Source organism: Anastrepha ludens, chromosome 5 (genome assembly GCF_028408465.1).
Source record: "Anastrepha ludens isolate Willacy chromosome 5, idAnaLude1.1, whole genome shotgun sequence".
NCBI lineage: Eukaryota > Metazoa > Arthropoda > Insecta > Diptera > Tephritidae > Anastrepha > Anastrepha ludens.
In genome coordinates, this window is record NC_071501.1 from 93,945,816 (window position 1) to 93,963,366 (window position 17,551).

General features: G+C 35.3%; 1 protein-coding gene across 3 annotated transcripts in view; it reads left to right on the forward strand.

Moving 5' to 3' along the window:
* The window catches only part of LOC128863019 (uncharacterized), a 263,898-nt gene that overhangs the window by 123,614 nt on the left and 122,733 nt on the right, over window positions 1-17,551 (forward strand). For all 3 annotated transcript variants that reach the window (XM_054101903.1, XM_054101904.1, XM_054101906.1), the window contains one exon: window positions 1,359-1,392. The gene's annotated coding sequence lies outside the window, so the exon portion shown is untranslated. The remainder of the gene's footprint in view (window positions 1-1,358; window positions 1,393-17,551) is intronic.

Here is a 17,551-nt window from a genome sequence, read left to right on the forward strand (position 1 = left end):
TTTATGCGAATGAGGGGTTTAAATGCCCAATGTATCATCAAAGCTGCCGTCGCAGCTATGGTACATATGTCCAGAGACTAAAACACTCCTCCTCGTTTGGAACCATCGCCTACCCTAGAACCGCTTTCGCATTACTTCAGAGTGGCGTTCCATCTTCCCCATTACAAGGTCAATGTTAGGCACTCAAGCGCCCAGGTCCCGCTCTTTGGTCTGGTGGTCCGCGAAACCACTAATGATTTCCCACGCATGCATTGGAAGAAGGAGTAGGGGAAGCGTCATCTTCAGCTGCGTCACGGTATTTGCATCTGTTTATTACTGTCAACAGTGTCGTGGGTGCCGATACGCGAGTGCACTGACTGTTTGTGTGATGACAGGAGGTACTTCGCCTTGTCCTCGTTCACCACCAGACCCATTAGCTTTGATGATGTCAATATCATCGGAATACGCTCTTATAAAAAAATGTGCCTGAGCGATTAAGTTCTGCGACTCGTACGATGCTCTCCAACATCAGGTTAAAGAAGTCACACGACAGCGAGTCACCCTGTCTGAAACCTCGTTTGGTATCAAGCTTGGAAAGGTGCTTCCCAATTCTGATGCCGCTGCTGGTATTGGGCAACGTCATCTTGCGTAGCCGTATTATTTTTACGGGGATACCAAATCCAGACATCGCGGCATATAGGGGCGATCCTGTGGGGATATTCGGAGGCTACTCAGAGGATACTTGGGCGAAGCCCAGAAGTTATGAGCTGCTTGGATCATATGTAGAAAAATCGTCATGGCCTCTCCGAAGGGAATAACGATCAGGTACTCTTCCCACTTGCGTGGACTTCTACATATGGAGCCATAATTAAATTTCTATCACTTTACCACAAATTGCTTCGAAGAAATCATTTAGTTTTTTGTTTTTTTTTCGGCTTGGGCATTAAAATCCTAGCATGTCTTAAAAAAATTAACACTCGGTTCTTACAATCACAGAGAATTGACGCAATTCGCTGACTAAGCTGTTTTAGTTAAACTTAGTGCGTTTATTCTTGTGTTGTTTTTTATTTATTTTTATATAATCTATATATAATTTTTTAATTTTAGTTTTTATTTATTTCATATTTCTTATTTCTTTCCACTTTGTTGTTTATTAAACATTTTGTTATTTCATATTTTCTTTATTTTTCGTGTCTGCTGTTTTCGCAAACGGCGTGATAACGCATGTTTCATGATCCACAGTTATTTTATAATTCAACTTTACAATATTTTGTAAAAAATCCACATCTTAGCATAGTAAAAGTCTGCAAGTGGTTGATGAGTTTACGATTAAGATTATTTTTTAAAAATCCTTTAATCAAGTTTTTTCTTTCTTTCAGCAACGTTCTTGGTTAAAATTACAAACTTTCAAAGGTAAGTGAACATAGGTATACATACTTTTTTACGTACATTCATACATACATATTATATATGCAGGAAAATTTTTCTACAAACTTTCACTAAAAAGTAAGAAATTTTGATGCAAGTTTTTGAATTTTTTTTTTTAATTTTATGCCAAGTTTGAAACTTTGAGTTGCCTGATTTTTGATGTAGTTGAATTAGTATATATTCTTATAAAAAAAAATTAATTATACGAAATAAAAGTAGCTAATTTTTTATTTACTTAAATTTTATTTGGTATTCGTGTTTGGGGGAAAAGAAATCCATTATTTTTTCGTAGATGGCGGAGTGATCGATATCTCGTAAAGTATCGATCAAACGATTTAAAGTGTATGCTCGTTGTCAAGATGATATTTCACACTAAAAGAATCGTTGCTTTTTTTTGTTTGTTCCATTCAGTTGTGAGTTACAGGGTGTTAACAATGTGAGTCAACAAAGAGAAAATTCGGTATTGGGTACATTGTACAGTTTTTCTTTGATAAAGGTGAAAATGCTAGCCAGGCTGAAATTGTGAAAGGTGTTTATGGAGCCGATACTATAACAGCTAATTAAATGTCGAAAGTGTCGATAAAATCACAGAATTAATCGAAGTTGACCGGCATGTTAGTAGTCGTAGCATCACCGAGGAGCTAAGGACCATAAAACAATTTGAAATTATTTGCGCAAAAATTGTACGCAAAAAAATTTATGCCATGATTAAGATTTATGTTCCCCAAAAAAATTAAAAAAAAACGATATGTCGCGCTGTTATTACTTTGAATGCCACTGTGTGTATGCATATACAAGGTGGCGCAAAATTAATCACCCTTTCGGAAGATTCATAATTTTCGCAAATGACGTCGTTTGGCAATCATATTTGACGCTTGTGAACTATACAGAATCAAAATGTTTTTTTATTAATAAAAAAGTTGTTCAAAAACGAAACAGATGATTAATTTTGCACCGCTTTGTATAATTGGCGCATACATCATTTGAAAGGCATTTCGCCAAGTTTCTCCTACAATTTTCCGCGCGTGTCTTGTGTGAGTGGATATCGCTCCCGGGACTAACCGAACTTTAGTCACGCACAATTCCACTAACTGGAGTTGGTTGGATATGAATAATCGAAAAAACTTATCGTACAATATAATAAAAACCAACAATCGCTTATCAATTCCTGTTTATTTTGATTAGTTTTATTTTTGCAGAAATAAATGTGGCTTATGACAAAGCCAATGGCAATCAAAATGAGTCATTAACCGGAAAAATCTAAGTGCGAAAAGGTAAAGGGTTCGCTTAGATTGGCTAAAATGAAAGTTGCTCTCCTACGCAGTGATAAGCAAATTCTGTCAAACATATGTATTTACATAAGGTGTATATGTATGTGTGTATGGTACTTATAGCACCTTTTAGAGCAGCTTACCCTGCTAGGCATAAAAATAGAGTTTGAAAAAGACATTAAGTAAATGTGCGCATTTGTAGTTATGTACAAAAGTTTGTTAAAATGTGCGCACGTTTTTGCTTTACTGCTGTAACCCGCAATAAAAAACTTGTCGCAACGATTTACAAAGTAAATATCAACTTAGTTGCCACTTTGCGAGTATTCACTATCTAAATTATAAATATAAACATATACATTTATATACATATATGCCTATATTAATATGTATATGTATAGGTATTTGCATATTCATCAAGCCACCCAACATAAATATGTGTGCATGTATGTATATGTGTGTATAGGTAATCTCGTAAAAATGATAGCGAACTGCTCCATCAGCAACAGCAGGCGATGCCTCTCTCTCTCCAGTAAACTCCCACTACACTCGACATTGCGGTAGGCATGCATGCACGCATGTATGTGTGTGTGCACAAGTAAGTGTTGACAGCTTCATAGGGGATGTTTTGATTGCAATAAAGTACGAGTATATACGCACCGACATGCATAAGATGATAATATCAGAAAACGAATACTTATAAGCCTATACTGTATATATTTTCACATACATTTGTAAGTGCGAAAGTACGTTTATGAGCTACAATTTTTGGCAACATTCCGCTTCCAATTTACATATAGACTACTCCGTTCATTTTCCTTTGCCTTACTGAGTGAAATTTAAATATTTTTCATTCATCCCATTATTAACAATATCACCCGCTCCAGCCACATTCCGACGAACTTCAGCTGATATAACAACCCTTAGTGTGTGAATTGAAAAAAGTTTCGACTAAATTTGCATAAAATTTGATTTTTATGGCATGGAACCTCGAAATTGAGCACGTCATGCAAATACGTGATGGTACGTGATATTGTTGGATTTTTGTTGTTTCATTTTAGTTTTGAAAAGGAAATTCTCAAGCAGTGGTTGGTGCACGGTTTTCATACGTGTGAAAATGTCACGAAAAATAACTCAATGACAGTCATGCAGAGGGGTTTATTTTTATATTCCGTTGTTTGTACATAAATATAGTGTATATATGTATGTATGCATACATTGTATGGGTGTATGTTGCATAAGAATTTTTGTATATACTCGGCTTGAAATGATGTATACGTGGAGTGGGCCTGGAGTAGCGTCAATGTTGAACAAAAGCTTATTTAGTCAAGCACCTGCTTCGTACGTCCTGTTGAGCTCTACATTATAAATGAATGGAATGGAAATCGCACTAGTTACACTGTGTTGGGATACATTTTCTTTCTTTTTTTCGCAAATATCTTACTTACTCTAGTTTTCGAAATGACGGTATTTGAAAGTCTTTTTTGAGGCCGCTGAGAGCTCATTTAGAAACAACCTTACCGCACAAATGTTGAAATGAAAAACCGTTCGGACCTTAATGTATGCATAGAATGGCGGTCATACTAGATGCGGCTCGACATATTACAAGTTTTTTATTATTTACGTCACTTTATAAATGGATTCAAATATTAGTTTTGGAAAAAAAAAATGAATCATTGTGGCTTACAATTTTTGCGCAAATAGTTTTGAAAATGTTTTATGGTCGACGACTACTAACAGGCCGGTCAACTTCGATTAATTCTGTGATCTTATCAACACTTTCGAGATTTTTTTTAATATCAAAAGTGTCTTAAGGAGACAGATACGTGTAAACGGACATATTTCCCTGATTTTCGTTAAAATTATTTAAAATGAAGAAGTCAATATATTTTTTTTAAATTGGCATACGGTTTATTTATACACTAAAATAATATAAAAAAATTCTTTTTATTGTAATCAATTAAAATGGCGGATGTACACTCAATTCTTGCAGGAAAGTCGCAGCGGGGCTTCTCAATCGGCGTTAGTTGGTTGGTTGGTTGGTTAGAGTGGTGATTCATCCAGAATCTAACTAGCGCTTCCGCACCATTTTGTTGCCACATCCTCGTTACCAAATTGTTTAACAGTTATCTACAGTAGGACTATATCCAGTCTGTGTGGTTTAGGAACCTTATTAGGTTGCTGACGTCTAAGCCAGACAGCTGCTCGAGACTCTCGAACAGCGGTTTGCCCAGGGTTAACATTCTGTCCTTCCATAGGGCAGGACATTCACAGAGGAAATGGAATATTGTTTGTTTTTTCTCCGGTTGTTTACAACTATGACAGTATGTGTTATGAGGGATGCCCATTTTGGCGGCTTGTTCTCCGATAGACCAGAAGCCAGTTATGACTGTCGTAAGTCTACAGGTGTCCCGTCGTTTCATGTTTATTAATGTCGACGATTGCTTGAGGTTGTAGGTGGGCCATAACGTTCTGCTGATTTTGCATTTCGTCTGGTCTCTTCATCTACAATCTGCAATTCGAAGGTATTTTAGGGAAATTGCATTCTTGACCGCACCTAGTGGAGTGAATACTGGTACTGCAAGAGCGCTATTCATGGCAGATCCCCCTCTTGCCAGTTCATCAGCTTTTTCGTTACCTTCTATGTTCCGGTATCCCGGGACACAAATTAAGGTTACTCTATGGTTTTCACTCAAGTTGGTGAGGCTATTCCTACTTTGCTCCACCACTTTAGAGGTTGTTATAGTCGCGTCCAGCGCCTGGATTGCAGCTTGGCTATCCGAAAGAATAGCGATATTGCCCTTGAAAGAGAAATCTGCGATTAGTAACCTACTGGCTTCCCCAATTGCTAGTACTTTCGCTTGGAAGACGCTACTGGTATTAGGGAGACGCACAGATTTTTCAATTCCAAGTCTATGAGAATATATACCAGCTCTAACCCCACAATCCATTTTACTGCCATCTGTATAGACTGTGGTATCGAAGTTGTTTAGAGAGAATCCCTTATTCCATTCTTTTTTAGATGGAAAGAGTGTGGCAAAATTCCTATTGAACGTTGCCATCGGGACGATGTAGTCAGTCCTCACCGAGGTTAACTGAGTTTGTCGCAATAATATACTAGTTTTTTCTTTCCAGCGACCCGCTTCATTTAACCTAAATGCACTCATGGTTGCCGTCTTCTTTATATGTAGGTCTATTGGAATAACGTGTGTCAATGCATTGAGAGCCTCTCTAGGACATGATCTGATTGCACCGACCGTTATTGCACAGGCTGATCTTTGTATTCTGCCGAGTAATTTGGTATTGCACTCTCTCCCTAGAGCTTTCCGCCAAACTACCGAACCATACGATAAAATGGGTCGTATAACCGCCTTATACAGCCATAATGTATGCTTAGGTTGAATACCCCAACTTCTTCCAAGCATACGTTTGCAGGAATATAAAGCAATTTCTGCTTTCCTTACCCGTTCTTCGACGTTTAACGTTAGTTAACCTGAATATAAAAAACCAAAATTTTTTTGTTTATTAATGCCATCATTTTTATATGAATTAAACAAAAATAAAAGACAAAAAATCGCGGAATAAAATGCTTCATTTGGGGCGAATTTTCCTATTACTTTTGCTTCGAAAAAATTATTTTTTCAAAAAATTTTCGAATTTTAAATTCACATAGAAAGTAATATCATAAAAAAAGATGTGTGCAGAATTTCTGGGAGTTATCGTGTACGCCAATTCGAAAAATATAGTTTTGAGAAAAACGCGCCTAAAGTCGATAACGTAACTGCACCTCTCCCAGCACTCGAACGCAAAGAATAGAGTCGTCACGGTTGGCGACCTATAATAAGAAATACATATATAAGAAATACTTAAATTTACGTTTTACAAATTTTGTGACATATTCTTAAAGGATTATATTAACATTTTATGAAAAAAAAAAAAAAAATATTTTCGAAATTTTACAGGTATCTGCCCCCTTAACAGACTTGACAAAACCGAATTTGCACTTAATTAGCTGTTACAGTATCGGCTCCATAAACACCTTTTACAATTTCAGCCTGGCTTGCATTTTTTTAGTGTGAGATGCCTTCTTGACAACGAACATAAACATTCAATTGCTTGATCTATCGAGAAAATAATGGTCTTCTTTTTCCCCTAACTAATATTTTATTTTAAAGAAATTTTCTATAAAAATTTAGTTCATAATAAAATAAAAATTACATAACTCAAAGTTTTAAACTTCGTAAATAATGGTAAAAATTCAATAAATTTTCATTAAAATTTCAAGTTTCTAGTTAGAATCTTGGATATACAATTTTGTACCCCATTCCATTCTGGCATAATATTATATAATCCAAGTGTGAGTGGTTGAAAATTCCCAATGTTTTTTGGCAAAATTTTTTGTTGACGCTGTTGCTTTTTTGTTGAGCTTTACAGTATACATATGGACTCATACAAACTTATAGATAAAACGCATGAACCGTTATCTAAATACAACTTTTAAAATTGATAACATTTGCTGTGCACCGAAATGCCGTTAAATATGGCCAGCCAGTGAACTGATGCCAACCAGTATGTATACACCATATATATGTACACAATGCGCTGTTAAAAAAACGTTAAACTAAAAACAGCAAAAAAAATTAAAAAAAAACGGTAAAAACTTATGGAATCCCTTTACTAGTTAACAGTTTTCCTTATCGGAGAGGAGGCCAAAAAGTTTGCTAAATGCAGTGGAAAGAGAAATGAAATACGAAATATAAAAATTTTTCTTTCCATATACTTGCCCTAACTACTCTAACTCGTACCCCTTTGATTTCTCACCACCACCTTGATCAAAAAGTTCCCGCAACAACCGCCAGGTGACACTCTAAGCTAATTGATTTGCATTCTTTTTTTATGTTAAAGTCCCACATCGGTGATTAACCTTCCTACCAAAAAGCTATGACAAAAGCTTAACATTTGTTAAAAATACGCAGTATTGAGTAAATCTACCTCTGTAAGCGTTTTCAATTTTTTACAATTTTAAAATTGGATTTTAATTTGTAACAACGAGTTTACATTAAATTTTTGCGCTAAAAATGGATTCAATGGTGCGAAACTGTGGGAAACTGTTTCTGTAATGGTAGTTTAAAGAAAACCGCGAACAAACGTTTACGAGTGGCACGAATGCTTCATTTATCGAGGGAAGCGAACGAAGTGACAGTCCACCGACATAAAAAGATCAATAAAGTGCTGAGAGTCAGAGAGCTGACAGAGGACTAGAGAATTGTTTATGGATCCATTCTGGTCATTGTAGTTGGGTTGGCAACTAAGTAATTGCGGATTCCACTCATAGATGGCTTCAGTTGAATTTTTAGGTTTGCAGACGTTGTGCAAATGTAAAACACATTTTGTTATTTGATAGTTGACTATTCAGCTGTCAATCAGTAAAAAAAGTTTTTTGATCAGTTGCGTAGTTTTCGTTTAGCGTTCGTTGAAAAATGGAAAATAAAAAGGAACATTTTCGTCATATTTTGCTTTTTTATTTCCGCAAAGGGAAAACCGCATCCCAAGCACATAAAAAGTTATGTGCCGTTTATGATGACGAAGCCTTAAAAGAACGGCAGTGTTAAAATTGGTTTGCCAAATTTCGTTTTGGTGATTTTTAACTCAAAGATGAAAAACGCTTTAGTCGTCCAGTTGAAGTTGATGACGTCCTAATCAAAGCAATAATCGATTCGGATCGTCACAGTACAACAGGTGAGATTGCAGAGAAGCTTCATGTATCACATACAGGCATTGAAAATCACTTAAAACAACTTGGCTATGTTCAAAAACTCGATGCATGGGTTCCTCACGAACTGAAAGAAACGCATTTAACGCAACGCATTAACAGCTGCGATTTGCTAAAGAAACGTAATGAAAATGATCCATTTTTAAAACTGGGGATGAAAAATGGGTTGTTTACCAAAATATCAAGGGGAAAATATCGTGAAGCAGACCAGGTGAACCAACTTAAAAAACATCATAAGCTGATATTCATCAAAAGAAGGTTTTATTATCAGTTTGGTGGGATTACAAAGGAATTGTCTACTTTGAACCCTTACCACCCAACCGAACGATCAATTCTGATGTCTGCATTGAACAACTAAGGAAATGAAACAATGCAGTTGAAGAAAAGCGACCCGAACTGACAAATCGAAGAAGTATTGTATTCCATCATGACAATTCAAGACCACACACATCTTTGGCCACTTGGATAATCTTATTGGAGCTTGGTTGGGATGTTTTGCCACATCCACCATATCGTCCTGACCTTGCACCATCTGATTACTTTTTGTTTCGATCTTTACAAAACTTCTTGAATGGTAAAAATTTCAATAATGATGATGATGTCAAATCGTACTTGATTCAGTTTTTTGCTAATAAAAACCAGACGTTTTATGTACGTGGGTTTATGATTCTGCCTGAAAGATGGCAAAATGTCAATGATCGTAATAGGAATGAAATTTAGTTCTATTAAAAAGTTTGTCTTTGATTTTCTAAAAAAAAATCCATGCTTGCCTCGTGTTGCTGCAAAGTTGGTTCCAAAGCACCCGAATTTCAAGCAAAAAATGGACCGCACTGATATCGCCAAAGACATGATTTCTAAGGTTGAATCACACCTAACATACTTACATCAAACGCCTTAGTACTGGAGACGAGGCGTGGTTTTGTGAGTATGACATGAAATCCCGGCATCAGAGCAGAGCTCCGAATGAATCAAAACCAAAAACAGCCACATCGTTTTAAGTCAAAAAAGAAATCAATGCTCACAGTTTTTATTGATTATGGATACATAAATTGGTGTTGTATGCCACGAATTTTTGCCAGAAGGGTAGACAGTTAACAATGACTATTATTTGGGCGTTTACGTGAAGCAATTCCCGAAAAAAGAAAGGATTTGTGGGAAAACAACTCGCAGATTTTGCACCATAACAACTCATCGTCGCACAGTGCCATCATTATCCGTGAATTTTTGAACAAGAATCAAACGAATTTGAGTATTTTTTTCCACTTAAGTAATGCTCGAAATTTTGTTTGTATGGAAGAAAACACTCAATACCTCAGCAGGAAAAATTGAAATTGGAAAATCAACGTAATTTTTGAGCTACTTGAAATTTCCACTAATTTTATTCCTTGATCAATTATACATTTAGAAGCCATTCTCAATTGAAAATAAAAAACCTATATGAGAAAAACATCATAATGCATATTTTAGCGCTCCTAGTCGGAACGTAGGGCGGAAATTTACTCTTTGCTATAACAAAATTCAATGAACTACAAAACTGCCTAATCAACAATTTTTCAGAAATGTAGTTTAAAAAGTTTGAAATTTTGATGAATGTTCGCCGAATTTTTATAAATTTTGTACAAAGTTTACAACTTTGTGTTATACAGGTTTTTGTAGTATATATTATAGGTTTATAAAAAATTATAGAAATTATAAAATAAATAAATAAACCGTCAAAACTTGTTAATATGCAATGTGCACTTCTTTTTGATGCCGACATTATACTTATAGGTATACGAGTATAAAGGGCCAAAACCAAGATTTCCATTAATCAAAATAAATTTTCTTATTTAGTAATAAAACTATTCAAAAACAAAATTAGTTGATGATTAGTTTTGCGCCACCTTGTGTATAAATTAAAAAAAATTAAAACTCAATTATTCTTCTTCGCTATACTCTATACTAAAATAAGCTCAAAATCCATCCAATGGCGGTTTGATTAAAGGAAATGGTTGGCCTTTCACTTAAAAGGTAGGCATTCGTCATAGCAGCTTGACTATGTAAATAATCATTGCACCCAATTGTTTTAATTCACTCCATCTGAACTCTCCAATTCACTGCTTCTTCATGCGTACAAATTTTAATTAGACTTCTTCAAGGTAATCTGTGAAAGTCCTAACAAACAAATTTGATTGAATAATTAAAATTATGGCTGAATATTAATAACAAATTTATTGCAAGTGTCAAAAGCAAACACAAATTTGATTTGTCTTTATTGAAGTGGTCGAAAAACTCCATTATAAATTTCGAAGATGTGCATAGCTTTTTCAGTACATACATACACACATACATACATGTTTTTACATGTGCATACATATTTATACTTGAGTTTATGTGTCGCATTTCGCCTGCAAAGCCATGTGGGGGTCGTCAACCGGTAACTTCATTTAATCGCTCGAACCTGCACCGCTTGGCTTGAGTGTGTGTTGGTTGGCAGCAAGACGAAGCGCGAATGTTGAGAGGCTGAGTTTGCTTTTTTTTTGTTTTTGGGCATTCGCCTTCTTGCTAAGTATGCACTAGCTGCTGCTTGCAAGTACATAAAATACCAACAACTGGTTTTTATGCTGAGCGCTCCTACAATGTCGTGCATTTGTCTCTTCATTTTATGTTGCTGCTGCTTGTTCTCGTGATTACTCTAAGTGACTACGAGCGCAACAACTGGTATGCAGTGCCAATCCTTAGTAAACCAATTTCATGTTGCCAATTATTTTTAATTTTTTCTGTTTTTTCGTTTTAAATTCTTCCTTTGGCTTTGCCAGTTGGTTGCCTTATTTTATTACATGTCCAAAATGTTAGTTGTATTTGTTGTGCATTAGCGACAGCGACTGGTTGAAGATGATTTGTGTGGAATTTCTACTTGTATGGGCAGCACATCATTTCGTGCATTTCGTGCATTTCTTTGCTTTTGTTTAGCTCTTTCTCCTATTTATGGTGTGGTTTTTTGTTGCGGGCTTGTTTGTTCACAACATCTTCTCAAAAAACCGGATATGTAGGAAGCAGACACCTTTGGCTGATCTTTTCTCGCTTTCGGGTGTGTGAACAACAACTTAGACAAACTTACTTAGATGCTTAAAAATATGGAGAGTAAATCCTAATAGGAAATTGTATGCGCTTCTCGCCAATCCATATGATTTATCAAATAAACTATTATGATTATTATTTCTAGTGCATTTTGGGAACTCTCCCACTTGCTCTTTGGCCTTACTTAAAAAACTTGTAGCTGGTCACAAATTACTGGATTTTAGCCAAAGTGTAAAGAAATATACTTATTAAATACTCTTTCCTCAATTTCCTGTTCTTTAACACATCTCTATCCTTCTCTCTCTCTCTTTCTCTCTTTACGCGATTTTGGCCGAGTTTAACAAAGTGCCCAGTCGTTTCTTTCCCGTACTAACCGACGTCAGTTGGACACACCAAGTGAAGCCAAGCCTTTCTCCACCTGATCTCTTCCTCTGCTACCACCACTTTCAGAGCCTGAGCGTGTTTAGCCATTCGGACGACATGACCCAGCCATGAGTATTCTATTTTGGAGTAATTAAACTTTTTAGATTGGCCCAAACGGTTGGCGCGTGACTACCATTCAGAAGAGCGTAGATCCGAATCTCCGCATGTTATATATGTACATATGTATAGAATTTTAAGTTATTTGCAAACATCAAGAAGAAAAGTATAAACAGAATCAAAAGCTAAACGAATTTAGTCGGGTGGAGTGATGCCGTCGGGTAATAGAACAATAACCAAATTCCAATTAAAAGTGAATAGATGAACCCACAAATTTTTCGATCAATTCAAATAATGGGATTTTTTTATATGATTTTTAACAATATCAAAGGCATTCCTACAAGAAGATAACGTTTGCGAACAAGTTTATTTAATTTTTTTCAGTGATTTTTTCGACCGGCGCACAGTTCGGCCGATTCCCAAAAAGCTGGCCAAAAGTCGAAAAAAAAAGTTTCTAGATACAGTTCTTTTGTCTTTGGGTTGGCTACAATAATGCCTTGAGTAGTGAAAACCGTTCATAGCAACGTCCTGTACCCTAAGTATCCTCTGTATTTTCAGTCGCAACGTGGCCTTCGTTTGAGCATCGTATTACTGTCGATGAATAGTGAAAGTTGTACACATTTGAAAGATTTTGTAATGGAGTAAATTGAACAAAACCAAATGGAATCATCTTCGGAAGGTTAGTAAAATACGAAAAATCTTTAGTACATATCAATACCTCGACACAAAATTTTTAGCTGCAGCAATACGTAGATACATTTTTTGCAATTTTTTTTATAAAATTTGAGTTTTCAAACTGTATAGTAATACAATGCCGTCATATGCTGCATTGAAACCTATTAAAGGTTACTCAAAAAAGTAATGGTTACTGAATAAAACAAGATTCAGCTGCTACCACTTGCTACCTTGCGACACCGAAAACATATAAATTTACATGCATCTTGATTATGTTCTTGAATATACGCTATTTCACGTGAGGGGGTGGCCAATAGGGGTGGAAGGGGGTGGATTTTCAAAATTTTAAGATCAAATTCGTAATCAGCGACCCTGAAAACATAAATTAACATGCATCTTGATTATGTTCTAGAATATACGCTATTTCACGTGAGGGGGTGGCCAATAGGGGTGGAAGGGGGTGGATTTTCAAAATTTTAAGATCAAATTCGTAATCAGCGACCCCGACAACCCCCGAGTAAGAAATTTTGAATCAATTACTTAATTTTTTGAGTTTTGGCCAGCTTTTCGGGAATCGGCCGCACTGTGCGGCGGCAAAATAAAAATAAGCCTGTTCTGATGAAATTTGCCGTCGCTTTGATTGTGTGAACTTCTATAAATTGCCGCAAGGCGAAATTATTAAAAGTTGTACCGGTAAATCAGCTGATTTATTTTTTGTCTTTCGCCGTGTCTATCAGGACAGAATGAAACAAGGCGAATTCCTTCTTTGTTTTCTTTCTTGCCAACACTTTGCCTTTAATGAATGCGCGTTGCCTTGGCGTGTGTTTCAATTTTGACAATGAATTTTTCTCCGACGAAGTTCGAATAGCGATTTGATTCTGTTTATACCTTAAGGCGTAGTTTTTTTTTTTAAGTTTGAAAGACAAATTTAATTTGTTATACCTAATGGGTTTGTATTGAGTGCCTCTTAAAGTCATGTCGAAAATGGTGTCAGTTTTTCAAATTTATAAAATTTAAAAACTTAAAATAGCGTATCAAATAAAAACCAAAAAGTAACGATTTAAAAAAACAGAAAATGCTTGCCATTTTCTTCAAAATGTAACGAATTATAAAAAAATTAAAAAATAGAATAACAATAAAAACACTTCCCATTTTAAATTTCTCAATTTCTGCATTTCTTTAGGTAGTCAAAAAGCTTGAATTCAGCAAATCAAGAAACTGTAACAATTATATAAAATTGTGTCTAATATTTGTTTTAGAGCTTGCCCTCAGAGAGCTAATGACAGTGCGGCAACTAGCAACCAATTTCTACGCAAAACTACCTTTGTGCATTTCAAGTTAGTCGATTTTAATTTGAAAGTAGGTTTCTTATTACGATTTATTACTTAACTCTCAATTTCTTCTTTAACAACCATATATTTGAAAGAAAAAAAAATTGTAAGCGTATGACTTTTTAACGAAATTTTGCTGTAAATACTTTTCTAGAGAACCATGCACCATCTAGAGAACTACGGTAAGTGAGTTTTTACAGTGAAAATCTCTCACTTCACTGCTCTCTTCCAGGCGAAGTTGCCAGTGTACATTGAAATTAAATCAAATATACATACTTAGAAAATTTTCTAATTTCTTTTAAGTAAAAACACATGTTGAAAGAAAAACTCGGGGTATTACTTGAACCCATTCTATATATTTCTCTTTTTTTCATCTTGGATGTTAACTTTTTCGGCTTCATTGATTTGTTGATGACTGCACGAAACTGCACCTACTTATGATAGTGATTTCTCCCAGGGGCGTTGTATACGTATATTGTACACGTGCATATGTATGTATGTATGAAAGTAAATATGTACGCATGCATTATTAAAATACAAGTCTGTATGTACGCAAATTGTTGTTATCTGTGCTTTTCCCTGTGGTAAGCATGCAGGTGATTTTTGCAGAACCTGTTCTCCTGGCTTATCTGCTGCTGAATGTAGTAATTTGGAAAGTTTACGCGAAATAAAAACCGCAAATTTGCGAGAATCGCGTGGGCTTCGTGTTTAAGTGTAGAAACTAATTATCGAAGAGGTTGAAGTATTAAGAAAAAAATTTAAAATAAATATGTATGTATGTATGCATGTATGTGCGTGTATATACATATATAACTCTAGAATTGCTGTGATAATGAGTTTGATACCCCAGTTTCTTCGATTTTTTTTATATGAAAATTGTTTAACTAGAAAATATTATTTATGGAATATTTTTTGACTCTCCATTGGACATCTGAGTCTCCCCAGACTGGGCTTTTCATTTTTAACATATTTTTGAATTGAATTTAACATATTTCTATTATAGCTCACGATTTAAGATTCTAGGTAGCTTTCTAAAATTTAATTCTCTATCAATTTATGGATATAACCTTTTAAAAAGGATTCTCCAACAGGACGAAAAAAAGACCAGACTCGGATGCCCAACCGAAGGTTTTAAAAAAGGTGTCCAATGGAGGGTTAATTAAAATAAATTACTCAGGCCCATTTTCATTACTTTCTGTTAGAGTGAACAGATTAATTTATTGATAGTATACATTTGATTTCATTTTATGAACATGTCATATACAAGGTGGCGCAAAATTAATCATCCAATTTGGTTTTTGACTAACGTTTTTACTAAATAAAAAATGGGTTCGAGTGTTGGCAATCTTGAATTTGGTCTTCACGTGCTCCATTGCCAGTCTGTTTGTGTATCACAGCTGTCTACTTCTCAAATGTCAAATATGATTGACGTACGACGCCTCTTGCAAGAATTATAAATCTTCCCATAGGATGATTAATTTTGCGCCAGCTTGGATATTTATTTAACATTAATGAACACTTGGCATCGCCGTAGAGCAAAATAAGAAGCATAAAAATGGGAAGTGGTGCTTGCGGAGTTAGTTAAGGAGTGTGGAAAATTTTCTGTTAACTCTTTTAAATTTCTTTATCAGCAGTTTTGTGCTTAGAACCAAAGCAGATAAGTGCTATTGCAGCGAGATATATGAATCAATCCTATTAACGATTATTGGAGGTGAAGAGCAGAAGCACAAATAAATTTTAACCTTTCATTAGGCGCAGTGTCTCCTGCAGTAAGAATAGGCGCGGTGTTTGCAAAAAAAAAAAAATGAATAAATTATTACCTACTATTATTTATTTTTACTATTCAACTCAAAATATGTCGCTCGCTGTATGAAAAAATCATATAAGTCTAATTTTCAAATTTCATATAAAAATGAAAAAAATTTCGCATAATTTTTAGTTGGAATTTCTAGCACAATTCTTGGTATGCCGCTTTATAATATAGCTTATGCAATTTTAGTATAACAAAGACTAAATTTGAAGTTTCTGAAAAATTTCTTTGAATTTTTATAATTTTTGTCTCTGTCGTGCATTTATTATATGGAGAGAGTATGCAACACCGCCATGGGAAAAAATTCTAAAAACTCAACGGGATTTTTCAGCAACTTCAAACCTGCACTTTATTGTACTAAAATTTAATAAGCTATAAAACTTCATACCAAGAATTTTTCTAGAAATTTTAATTAAAAACCGTAGAAGTGGAAAGCTTGTGGAATTTTTTTTTAATTTTTCTATGCTTAAAGTCTGAAGCTCGGATTTATATGGTTTTTATTAGAAGGAAATAAAACTAATAAAACAATAATCATTCGAAACAAAAAAAAAAAAATAATCAAACTGTTCATGTTGTTGAAGCGCTATTTTTTCCGCGTCTTGTATTTATGCAGGATAGATAAAAGTAGAGTAGTTTGAAAAGTCCTTGCAAAAAAAAAAACCTATATTACTTAATTGCTTCGGGTAAACTTTTTTGATTTTCCGATATAGTCCCCCTTTAGGCTTATACGCTTCGTCCAACGCTGTTCTAGTTTGCTGATTTGTTGATTCCTTCCGAATAATAGGATTTGTTTAAGTCTGAAAAATAGCCGTTCGTTTCTGCAATCAGCTCCTCGTTTGAATAAAATCTTTCTCCTGCCTTCTTCAAATTAGGGCACAAATAGTGGTCAAAAGAATCCAAGGTACCCAAGTCTGGAGAATAGGGGGGATTTGAAACGAGCTGAAACCCTCATTCGACTTCCTCAATTCAAACAAATGCCAAACACAAGCAAATATGCCGATCGCGCTGAAATTTGGTGTTTGTTCTTTCGACGTAACCTCGATACGTGCCAGTAGTGCCCTCTCTGGCTTCGTACGGACTTTTTAAACGACTCACAGCAGCCACAGTGGCTCTCTGTGATTACTAGGAAAGGAAAGACAGCCTTGTGGAATTCTATCTCTACAGTTTCTAAAGCCATACCGATCTATAATGAATTCAGTCAGCTCTTTCATAAGTTGTTCCGAATCCGTCTTCCGAAAATATGAAGATGCCTATTCGAAGTGTAGCGCATTCTGTATAGTTTCTGAAATCAAATTAATTCGAAGCTTTGAGCTTGGTTGCCATATTGCCAATAGTTAAGAGCTATAGGAAACTTTTTCAAAAAACACACTTTAAATTCAGAAAAATGCATGAAATTTTTATTTAAATCGATAGTACAGTCCATATAATTTAATGTTTGAAGATTATTTCATGCAAATGTTGAACGCGACTGCGCTTCTAATGGTCCATCCGTTTAGTCCAACTTTGACATACTCTTTCCAATGTTTCGGCCGGTATCTCACATATAAGTGCTTTAATGTTGTCTTCCAAAGCGTTAATTGAAGCAGGCTTGTCTGAGTAGACAGGAGCTTTAACATAGCCCCACAAAAAATAATCTAAAGGCGTTATATCGCACGATCTGGGTGTTCAATTGACAGGTCCCGAACGTGAAATAAAATGTTCACCGAACTCGCCTCTCAACAAGTCCATTGTTACGCGTGCTGTGTGG